The 10,721-nt window shown below is 36.0% G+C and overlaps 1 pseudogene; it reads right to left on the bottom strand.

The window, feature by feature from the left end:
- Positions 1 to 2,333: 2,333 nt before the first annotated feature.
- LOC132124166 (RNA-binding region-containing protein 3-like) lies at positions 2,334 to 7,872 on the bottom strand (annotated as a pseudogene).
- Between the last annotated feature and the right edge of the window lie 2,849 nt (positions 7,873 to 10,721).

Genomic DNA, 10,721 nt, shown 5'->3' with positions numbered 1-10,721 from the left:
ACCGTTAACTTCTATAGTACGAAGAAAAAATACCATAGAAGTTACCTGTGCCCATCAGCTGTTCAGATACTAACAGATCTTCTTTTGTGTTCAACAGAAGAAAGAAACTGATGCAGGTCTGGATCAAGTGGAGGGGGAGTACATGATGACAGAGTTTTCCTTCTGGAAGTGAACGATTCCTTTAAAGGTAAATCAGTTTCTCTACACATCTGCAGCATGTATTGTGTGCTCCGAGTTAATCGCATGTTTACTGTGTATTTAGTAGGGATGCTCTGATCATGATTTTTCAAAGCCGATACCGATTTTTAGTTTTTTTACAAGCAAACTGGCCGATTCCGATACAGATTTCCGATTATTTTTATTTTTTTTTAAGCAACAAACAAGAAAGGAAAATATGCATAAACAAGATGTTTATTTGGTATTTAATAGGCCAAACTGGCTTTTGGCTATTGAAAACAATAACTGTAACCATCTGAAATTAGTAAGTAGCCTACATTCAATACAAACACAGATGGTACAGACATTAGCATTTAGCTTTTGTTTTTGAATTGGGTTGAAACTACAGAGAACTGGCCTTAAATGAAAAGATTAACTGTAATCATGTGAAATTAAAGGCAATAACTGCATAGTTCTACAGTCCAATCAACACAATCAACACACATTCAGCATCAGCATTCAGTATTTTAGTTTTTAAATTTGGTTTTAAATTTAAAACAAGGTCTTTACCAGTGAGACTAAAAAGTATGCTATATAAATATTATTCCAAAATGTTAAAATCAAATAATGTTGGTGCGAATAAAACACAGATGCAAAGTGGTTCATTCATCCAATTAAAAATAAAATAAAATAGGGTAATGATTCACATCTATATATTTTTTTACTTGAGCCAATGAAAAATAAATAACTATTCTCAAGTTAAAAAATATAAATGTGAATCATTACCCTAAAATATTTTAATTGGATGAATGAAACTTTTTTCAGTGTGCTACAGCAGGTGATTTTTAAATCAAATTAAGTCAATGTAATTTTAAGGAAAAAGAAAAGTAATCCTCCTATACTGAGCTGACGTTTACTTCTGGCTTTTCAGTCGTTTCTCATCCAGCTCGCAAGAAGTTGATCTGAACATCCTTCACTGTCTTCTCTTGTGCAGGGCACAGAAAGGTACGATACGCTCACGCAGCTTCAGTGAGCACAGGAAAGGCTTTTATTTGTGCGGCAGTACACCAGCGGCTGTTCACTTCCTGCTGTCTATTCCTCAGACGTGTAGCTCGTGCTGCCCGTGTCCAGCACACAGATTTTGAAATACTTCCACACAAATGACATGATAGCGAATGATTACAATGTAGTCCGTGCACGCGGGCGCACTTACGGAAAAATTGACTGAAAAAAAAAAAAAAAAACGGCCGATTGCCATTCGTGTATTTTAAGTAAAAACCGTCCAGTTCTGATTTATGGCCGGTCAACCGGTGCATTCCTAACATTTAGTGAGGTACTTACAACATGAGGCATGCCTTTTGATTTATAGTTTTTTTTTTTTAGTTTGTAAATTAGACTTAATTATTTGTTGTTTGTTTTGATTTGTGTGGCATTCCTTTTTTTATAGAAAGATTAATCATTTTAATAATTGGCGAATTTAAAATTTTGTATTTATTGTTTTTATGTCACAAATTTAAGTCATTATTAAAGTACTTCTAAAATACATTGGTGTCTGTAATGTTGTGTATTGTGTTAAAGATCCAGTACTCTTTAACCAGCTCAGTCTTGGTAATGCAGCATAGGGACATGTCTGTGTGTTGTGTATGGGTCATGTACCTGTAAAACACATGGGTCCCTGTAATCCAGAGAACGGACATGTTTTGTGTATTGTAAAACAAGTGTCCTCATAAATCAATCTGACCCTATAAATCCCAATTATGTAATGGGCGGGAACATTATAGGAGGGGCGTGAAAGTCCTTGTGTACCACCAAAATATCATATGGTCATATTATCCATTCTATTGTGTGTAAAGAAAATCCAAAGTGATATTTGTATTCTGCAGAGCAAAACAAAATTTTTGATAGTTTTATCATCTCTGTAGGACACCGGGAAAGGGGTGTCCCCTTAAACCACCATCCAACTTGTTTGGCCATCAGAGTACTGCTAAACCACAAAAACCAGTGTGTGTGTGTGTGTGTGTGTTTATATATATCAGCCAGTAGTAAAATGTAGTTTCTTTATTTGTGTTGGTAAAGCAGATACTTACTTTTTCTTCAACTTGCTTTGCAATTTTCTTAACATAAAGCCTACAGGTTGGCTCTCAAGGTTCATAATTTTTAAAGATAGACATTTTCTTCATCTCTGGTAATGTAAAGGGTCAATAAAATAATAAATCAATACAACAGACGCACATAGTCATGCCAAAAGTAAATCTGAGAGATAAAGCTGTCAAAAGTACGTTTAGAAATGACTGACTGAATTTAACTAAATATATCTGAGCAATCACTCACAATCATCTGAAACATGCAAACAGTCATATGACAACAACCTGGTGTGCGTCGTATCAAATATTAATTTCCTCTTTAAAGATCAGCTGTATGTTTCTTGTGAACACTCAAAGGAAAATTCTTTAGTAGAGCTGCTCAATTCTATTTGATGTTCGGTGTACTACAAAGAAGAACAGAGTCTATGCGTGCACAATTTGAGAGTGTTTCACCGTCTCTAGAGAGTCTCCCTCTCTCTAGCTCTCTCCTAGAGATGAACTCAGAGGGAATGTCCTCATCTTCCTCCCTCTCTTCCTCCTGTCTGGGGACTGGAGCGCTTGGGTAGATTTTCCCAAACCCTTCCGCAGCTTCCTGAACGGAAACCTCCATCTCTGCCATGTCTTGGAAAAAAGTCGCATGAACATAATTAGAGTGTGTTTTGAACTGTCAAGGAGCTCAATTTCAATTTGTCTGAGACAGGCTGCCTGTTGCAGATTTCAACGATGACAAGTGAAAGGCGGCACCGAAGCCTTGTGTGAACACATATCAAAATGACAAGCTTCGACTTCAAAACAAACTAGTAAACAAAAGCACAGGAATGTTTTCTTGTCGTGCATGAAAGCAAAATCAATGTAATTAATAACAAAAGGCACGTAAAAACAGATAAAATTGAATATTCATGCCAGAAGGGAAAAAAAAAACAGGCGAGTGTATTAATCTCTAAGGGTGACACTATGTCTGTGCATGCTCTGTGGGGTTTTCTTTCAGGTATTTCATAGCACAGTTGGAGATGTCACCTGGCAGTTGGCAGTAAGCCGTAAGCAAAGCGCATATGAGGAATTATGGGAAGAAGCGAGGCTACACAAATCCTCTGGAAACTTGTCTGACAGATCTAGTGCCTAATGTGTGCTAGAGCAAGAAGTGCTGATAAGTTTCCCTCAGAGAGGTGGATTCCTTTGATGTTTCTTTTCATTTAAACATTGTTTATCAGTTAAACGCGAGCACACTGCAAATAACTACCTGCCCTGTGCTTGTTTCTTTTTTCAACAGGTTAGGAAAGCTGTTTGTCTTTGACTGTGGAAGGTTTTCTGTCTCCCTTTTAGGTCATAGACATTCATGGAAAACAAACAGGAAGATATGGGTAAACAAAATACTGTGGATGTCAATTTGACTGCAGTGGATGACTTTTATTATGCTTCTGCGTAGATAAATAATTGATAAGCCATACCTGCACTCTGTAAAGAATTTTCGTTTCTTATAATTTACAGTGAAAAAATATATATGGACATTTCTATTATTTATTGTGGGAAACTTTATATTTGACATGCGTCTGCATGAACGCGTAGCGTACAGGAAGCTTTAAAAATGCATCCAGTGAAAACAGCGTCAGCTCTTCAGCAAGCGCTCTGTGTTGTGTCCATTTAAAAGTGTGTTTGATGTGTGTGTAAAATCTACTTGTGATTATTTTTGGTTGTACATGTGGCTTTTTCATGTCCACCTGTGTTTTTGTTGGTTATAGGTGTATTATAAAGGTAAAAAACTGATTAAGCACTTTATTTAGATTTTAGATTTAGTATTTTAGTAGGTTGGTATATTAACATTATATCAGTTTATACAGGTTTTTACTGTAAATTTAAGTTCTGTAAAACCTTAAATGTATTTTTCACAGTAAGTTCAGGCAAAGATTTTTTTTTAACAATGCACCAAAAAGTTTCATGTGCTTTTAATCTTGCTCGTTCCGTCATTCCTGATTCCCGAATAAACTTTCAGGGTTATCCTGATGCAGGGGAGGGTCTCGACGCCTCATGGCAAGAGCAGCTCGGCCTGCTGACAGCCCAATACATTAAATCTTCTCTCCAGCTGAGTCACTATTCTCAGGGCTAATTGCTGTGTTAATTGAGCAGGTCCGCTCAGGATGGATGGCTCAACCCAGGGTGCATTCGGTAATGTAGGCGGATAGATAAATGAATGATGTGGAAGGAGTGGCGGGGGACATGCAGTCTTACCCTCGGTCGCATCTGCAAACTGCAGCTCTTGATTCTGTCTGGGTCCCTCGAGGAGAGTGGACACCTAAGCCGATATAGGGAACTCAATTTTTTTCTGTCCAAGCTTCTGAGGATGCTCAAACACGTCTGATGGCTGCAAGGCTGGGCCTGAGGGACTGAGAGATACAACACTGAGCTACCTGCTAATTTTTTTGTATTACTGAAGGTGGTCTTTTGAAACTATAAGGTGCTGTTTTGTTTTACTTAATTAATGATAGCAGCTGATAGAGTTTACCCGTGGGAATCTGGTTTGGTAATAAACAGGAGGTCTTTTAGTTTGAGTTTCTTTCTCTTGGAAGAAGTCTTTGTTCTCAACGGTCTTTTGCATGACTGGTTAACAAGGCCCATCAGTCTGATCATCCTTTATGGAACCCAGAGAGAAGAAGTGAGAAGCTATTAAACATGTATGTCTTTTGAACACAAGGTAAAACATGGCAACAAAACAAACAAACTGAACTTTTTGTAGCTTTTGCAGCTGCTGCCATTCTGGAGGCTGACAATCTGTCAATAAGTAAATGTTCCAATAGTGCTTATGCATAGTCAAAAATACTACCACAATTATTTTTAGATATTGGACAACAGATTGTGAAGTGACAGACATAAATTTGCTTAATATTCTGTCAGAGGAGAAACGTCCCTGTAAAATGTTCTAAGTGTTTTTTTTATGTATTCATTAGTATTGGCCAATATAATAGATGTTTGAATTGTCTATGCTAATTTAGTTTTTACATACAAATTTGTTTATCATTAAAATTATTTTTTAAAAACAATTTAATAACATGATTAAATGTTATCTTTAACAAATCTCAAAATAACTATACATTTTTCATACAATGTCGTGATGCTTAAACTCACTTGTAGCATTTAAAACAACAAACTTCTTATTGTTAGTATCTTATTTTTAATTTATTTAGGCACATTTGTATATATTTTTGTATTGACTATTTAGTGATTACTGGCCATATCATGAAAACATTATTATTAATGAAATATTTTATATATATATTAATAAAAATGCAGTAGAAACTGTGATATTGAGCAGTTTTATTACAGTTTTAATTAACTACTATCTTTGTCCATATATTTAAAAATGAAATGTATTCCTGTGATGACAAAGCTGAATTTTCAAATTTTGACCAGCCATTACTCATTACTCGGTGTCACATGATTATCCAGAAATCATTTTAACATGCAACTCAGGAAAAATTTCTTATCATTATAACTAGTGGTCGACCGATATACCGATAAGTTTTTCTGCTTGGCCGATGTGTTCGAGGCGGGGCTTTTATTTTGAAGGCAGAGCCAAAGGCGCACACAGCTGAGCTCATTCTCCCTGTTGTTCTGTCCAATATGGATAGAAGTCTGTCTAATAATCAGATAGAACGGTTGTTCAAAGGAATTAATGTATAGTAATAGAAAGGCAAACATTAATTCTTTCACGTTTGCCTCTCAGCATTAAGCAAATACGCATTTATCATTTAAACGAATCTTTTAATGGCTAATGATCATTTAATTTTGCAAACTTATCCGGATCCTGTTGTGAGATCTTGTGAACTGTGCATTTTCAAATTGATTTCAAATTATGCTGTGCTTTATGCATTTGCTCGCTGTCATATTCATGTCATTTTCTCTGTGTGCTGTATGTAAAATGAGTGTTACCCTGGCTTTATTTGAAAAATATGATTCCCAATGCACACAATCTTCCCAGAATACTGAGTGCCCTGTTGGTTACAGTGTTTACTTCCTTTTTAATTATATTTGTATTAAATATTTATTTGTGAAAAATACTTTGTCATCTAAAGTATAAGTATGTTTATTTTGCAATTTTTTTTTTTTTTATCCATTGTCAAATGATTTCAAATTTCTTAAATATTAATAAAAAAGAAAAATATATATTGGCTTTATATCGGCTATCAGCCCCCCTTGCTTTCCAATATATCGGCATCGGCTGTCAAAAAACCCATATCGGTCAACCACTAATTCGAACTTTTTAAAGCAGTTTAAACAACGTTCTTGTACACACTACGCTGAACACCAAGGTTACCTAATAATGCCAATCTAAAGAGCTTGTAGATAAAATATAAAAGGGGGAAAACCAGCAACCTCTCTTTGTCCTCCTCGTCTCCACTTTCATATACTCGGATTCTTCTTCACTGTCTGACGCCCCCTCCTCCTGCTCCAGCAGAGGAGGGTTCTCTAGGGGGAAAGGTGGCAGTGGCCCTGGAGCCATCTCAAACTGAAAGGTGCAGATGAGTAGGTTACACCTTCTCACAGCCGTGTAGCTCATCAGTATTAGCAGAGAACTTATATTAATGGGATTCAGTAAAAAGCAAATCAGGCATGAGGCCTGATTCATATTATACATTCGTCATCATGCTGCCCTGGGTTGCTTGAATTGAATTTAAAATAACATAAACATTTGCAAAAGCGCATACTCACCATTGGTGGAGGAGCCATTGCTGGTACAAACGGGCAAGGAAGGTTCATCTTATTCATCAAGTGAATAACCTGTGGAGGAACATGTTCACCTGATGAAGAAATGAGTGTGTGTGTTGTTTCAACACACCTGGTACTGAGTATTTGTTGGACACAAACATTAATTGTGGCCCTAGCTCCATATGTAACCCAGATTGCTATGTGTGAATATACTTAGGCTCTGGAAGGAAGCTCTGTGCAACAGATTTAATGTGTTTAAACCGTCAGCCTGTTTCTCAGAAATCTAGCGCCACCAAAAGGCAGCCTAGGAAATTATAAAATCTCCCCGGTGTTTTACAAAGCGGTGCTTAAGGGAAAATATTAAATGCATCACTCATCCCTCCCACATGAGCGCGATATTAATACCATCAGAATAATTCCATGCAAATATTGTGGTTTGATGTTTTAGAGACTGGACTTGATTCAGAAAAATCACATTAGTGCCAGTCTGAGAGGGGCTGAGAATTCATGTTTTTCTTTTTTTTTTTCCTTTTTTACCAGATATGAACTAAAAACCTGAAAATAGGAGATAGATACTGATGCACAAGTGGTGGTTTACACAATCCCAACGTGGACTGATAAATAAAACAACACTAAAAGATAAGGGGAAAAGACTTTGTAGCCTCTACTCTCTTGAACGTAGAACTTGGGCACGCTCAGAAGAGTGTGTGTAATGTTTGTCATAATTCCACTTGAAGGAGGAGGGCATAAATATTTCAGCGTTGGATTTGTTTGAAATTTCAACCTGCGGGAGGAAAGAAAAATGAAAAATTGCCTGTCATTAGCCTCAGAGAGGAGACAGGGAAACATTTCCAGAAATGCTACTTAGGACAAGATACATGCATGGAATGGGGAAGCATAAATATAAGTGCAAGGTACAAACATTTGGCTGGGTTTCGTAAATGCCCATGCTTGCAAAACACACCTGCGTTTGAGGACAGGATAGCAGCTACCCTTCAGTAGTTCACTCTACACCCCAAAAAGTAGCTAACATTATATACTCTATTATTTTTCAGATCATATTCAGGGTATGTCATTTCTTTAAAAATGCAAAGCAGTAAAAAATCATGTTTCACTGTTAGTTGTTCATATGGCTTGTTACTTGAAAAATGTTAAATTCTTGTTTAATTATTAAGACCGCCACTTTTATTTACTCCTCAACACTGAATATTGCTTTAGTAATTAATTTAGGGGAAGTAATATATGAAATATCCACAATGATTTTGCTGGTAATACAACAAAACTAAGCAACAATGTGCTTTTAAAGTTTAAAGTTTCATAAAGACCTTTGCTAGTATGACAGCAGTAAGACAGATTTTAGGAAGGTTTGAAAAATAAATAATAATAATAATAAAGAAGATTTCAGTGTCTCTGTCATTAGTTGTGAAAGCACATTAATTTATATAAAATATAAATAAAGTAAAAAAAAAAAAATATGTCAGCGCATATAAATTACAATTATGTTCAAGGCATTCCATAACTGACTAATAACCTTTTCGTTGCTATTAAAGTGAAAATACTGAACCTAAACATAACAGCCTGATAAAAATGCTTATTTAAAAGAAAAAGTATCTCAGACATATCTCAGATGGACTTACAGTAGAGGTTTTGGCATCTGAAATCTTCATATAGACATGTAAAAGGTAGCGTTAGTACTGTAGAATGAAATTTTACCCACAACTCCCCACTCCAACATCTGCTTTTTATGCTCCTTATGTTGAATGGACTTCCCTTGTAAGCCAAATGCTTTGAATGCTAAGACTCTTTCAAGCTGAATTTGATTGCGTATTCTATCATCAAAACGGTCTGCACTTCATTCGGAAAAAAACACACTTATCAGACGACCCCGCTCTGTGCACGAGCGGTTCTGGCGGAATTAAATAAATAAAAATCTGTCACAGCACCACTCGTTAAGTGGAGGTGAGGAACTGGCTCCTCGTGCAAAATTATATCTTAGCCCGCGTCTCTTGATCAAAGGCCACCTGGTGCCACCACATGGCTGTCACCGCAGAACAGAACTCTTTGAGACATGACTCATGAGCCTGTAATTAGACATGAGACGGACAGCGACAGCCATTCTCCAACTTCCCCTCACCATCTTTCTCTGTCCGCTGTGGGCACTTCCTACAGGGTTACCAAGACCTGAACTACTGGCACCAGGTGTGAGATGTCAACTGAGAGTGTTAGCCTGTCTCAAATCTCAAGTGATATCATAAACACGCATGCGCATAGATAAATGGATGATGTGGAAGGAGTGGCGGGGGATGTGCAGTCTTACCTTAGGTGTTGACTCTATCTGGGACCCTCGAGGATGGTGGACACCTTAGCCGATATATGAAACTCAATCTGAAATAGATATATGGAAGACAGCGCATACAGAGGAAGTCAATGTGCTTATCAAAAAACACATTTGTCTACTAACTAAAAACAGTGTACACTTTTGATATGATTCTCTGTTAAAAACTACATTTTTGGAATAATTTTTGGACTTCTTTGTCTTACTAAGTCTAAGCTTGTAGTTTATATTAAAAATTTGAAATAGTAAATAAAACCAAGATTACTGGAAAAGGTTTTATAAGGTTTTTATAGTTTTTTTTTTTATTATTATTAATTAATGGTAAAATGAATAATTCTATGCCAATTATTTTTCAGTGGAGAAATAACACAATAAAAATATTCTGTATTCAACTAATATTTAACAATCGCAAGTCTAATATTTTACAGTAGCTCAAGCTTTATTAGAGGCAAAATTGTTGTTCAGGATGGAACTTATGTGTATTTTTGTAAACCATGTATACTGTATAATCTGTGTGTATATTGTAAATGTTTTTCAAAATTATATGAGCTAACATTAACTATATTCTAAATGCAAATCTATTAACAACACATTTTAAAAGTAGTCCAAATAAATTCTATAAAAGTTGTAATGTGAACTTCATATAACAAAATGAAATATTAAAAACGCAAACTCATCCACTAGAGTGTGACCAAGGATTCTTAGCTGATGAAGTCAAATATATTACCATTATAATAAAATAACAAATTATCATTATTTTGCATTACAGTAGAAAAAATATTGACGTTTTGTCATTATTAAACACTTGTCAGGGAAATGTAGATACACTGCATGGGTTAATGCATTTGAATTATTTTCAGTACTATAATAGAGTGTAATTTTTCATGAAGTTAGTTAGTAAAACAGAGTGAAGACTGGGTTGGTAAGTAAACAGGTTAAAATGAGCAAACGTACATGCAAGTGTATTCACCCTCCTCCGCACAAAGTTTGTGGGCGTGTCTAATGGTCAATGAAATCTGATACCTGATTGGTTGCATTCACATCACCGATTGGTGCGCAATGCACATCAATCACATACGGTCCAAATTCAGAAAACTTTTTTTTTGGCCAGGAGATGGCACTGTTGTTAACAAAATTAATCAGAATCAACATCCAGAAACTGTTATTATTGTTTATTTATTTATTAACTTACTTGCCCATTTTTTTCTTAGAGTAATATAGTTGACCAGGCCGAGTGGTTAAGTTTTGTGAAAGTGTATTTGTGTCAGTGTTAAGGTCTTGACTCAACTGTTTTTCTGTGTAATGCTCAGACTATGTGGAGATCAGACAAATGTGTGTATGGCTGGCATATGACCAAGCCTAATAATGGCCTCCCTTCCTCCTTCACAGTCATACCATACTGCCCTTCTGTGTCCTGGGTCCCATTTATTCAGGGTTTTTTTTTT

Source organism: Carassius carassius, chromosome 42 (assembly GCF_963082965.1).
Source record: "Carassius carassius chromosome 42, fCarCar2.1, whole genome shotgun sequence".
Classification (NCBI taxonomy): Eukaryota; Metazoa; Chordata; class Actinopteri; order Cypriniformes; family Cyprinidae; genus Carassius; species Carassius carassius.
The sequence above is the reverse complement of the archived record's forward strand: the minus strand, read 5'-3'. Positions and strand labels throughout refer to the sequence as shown.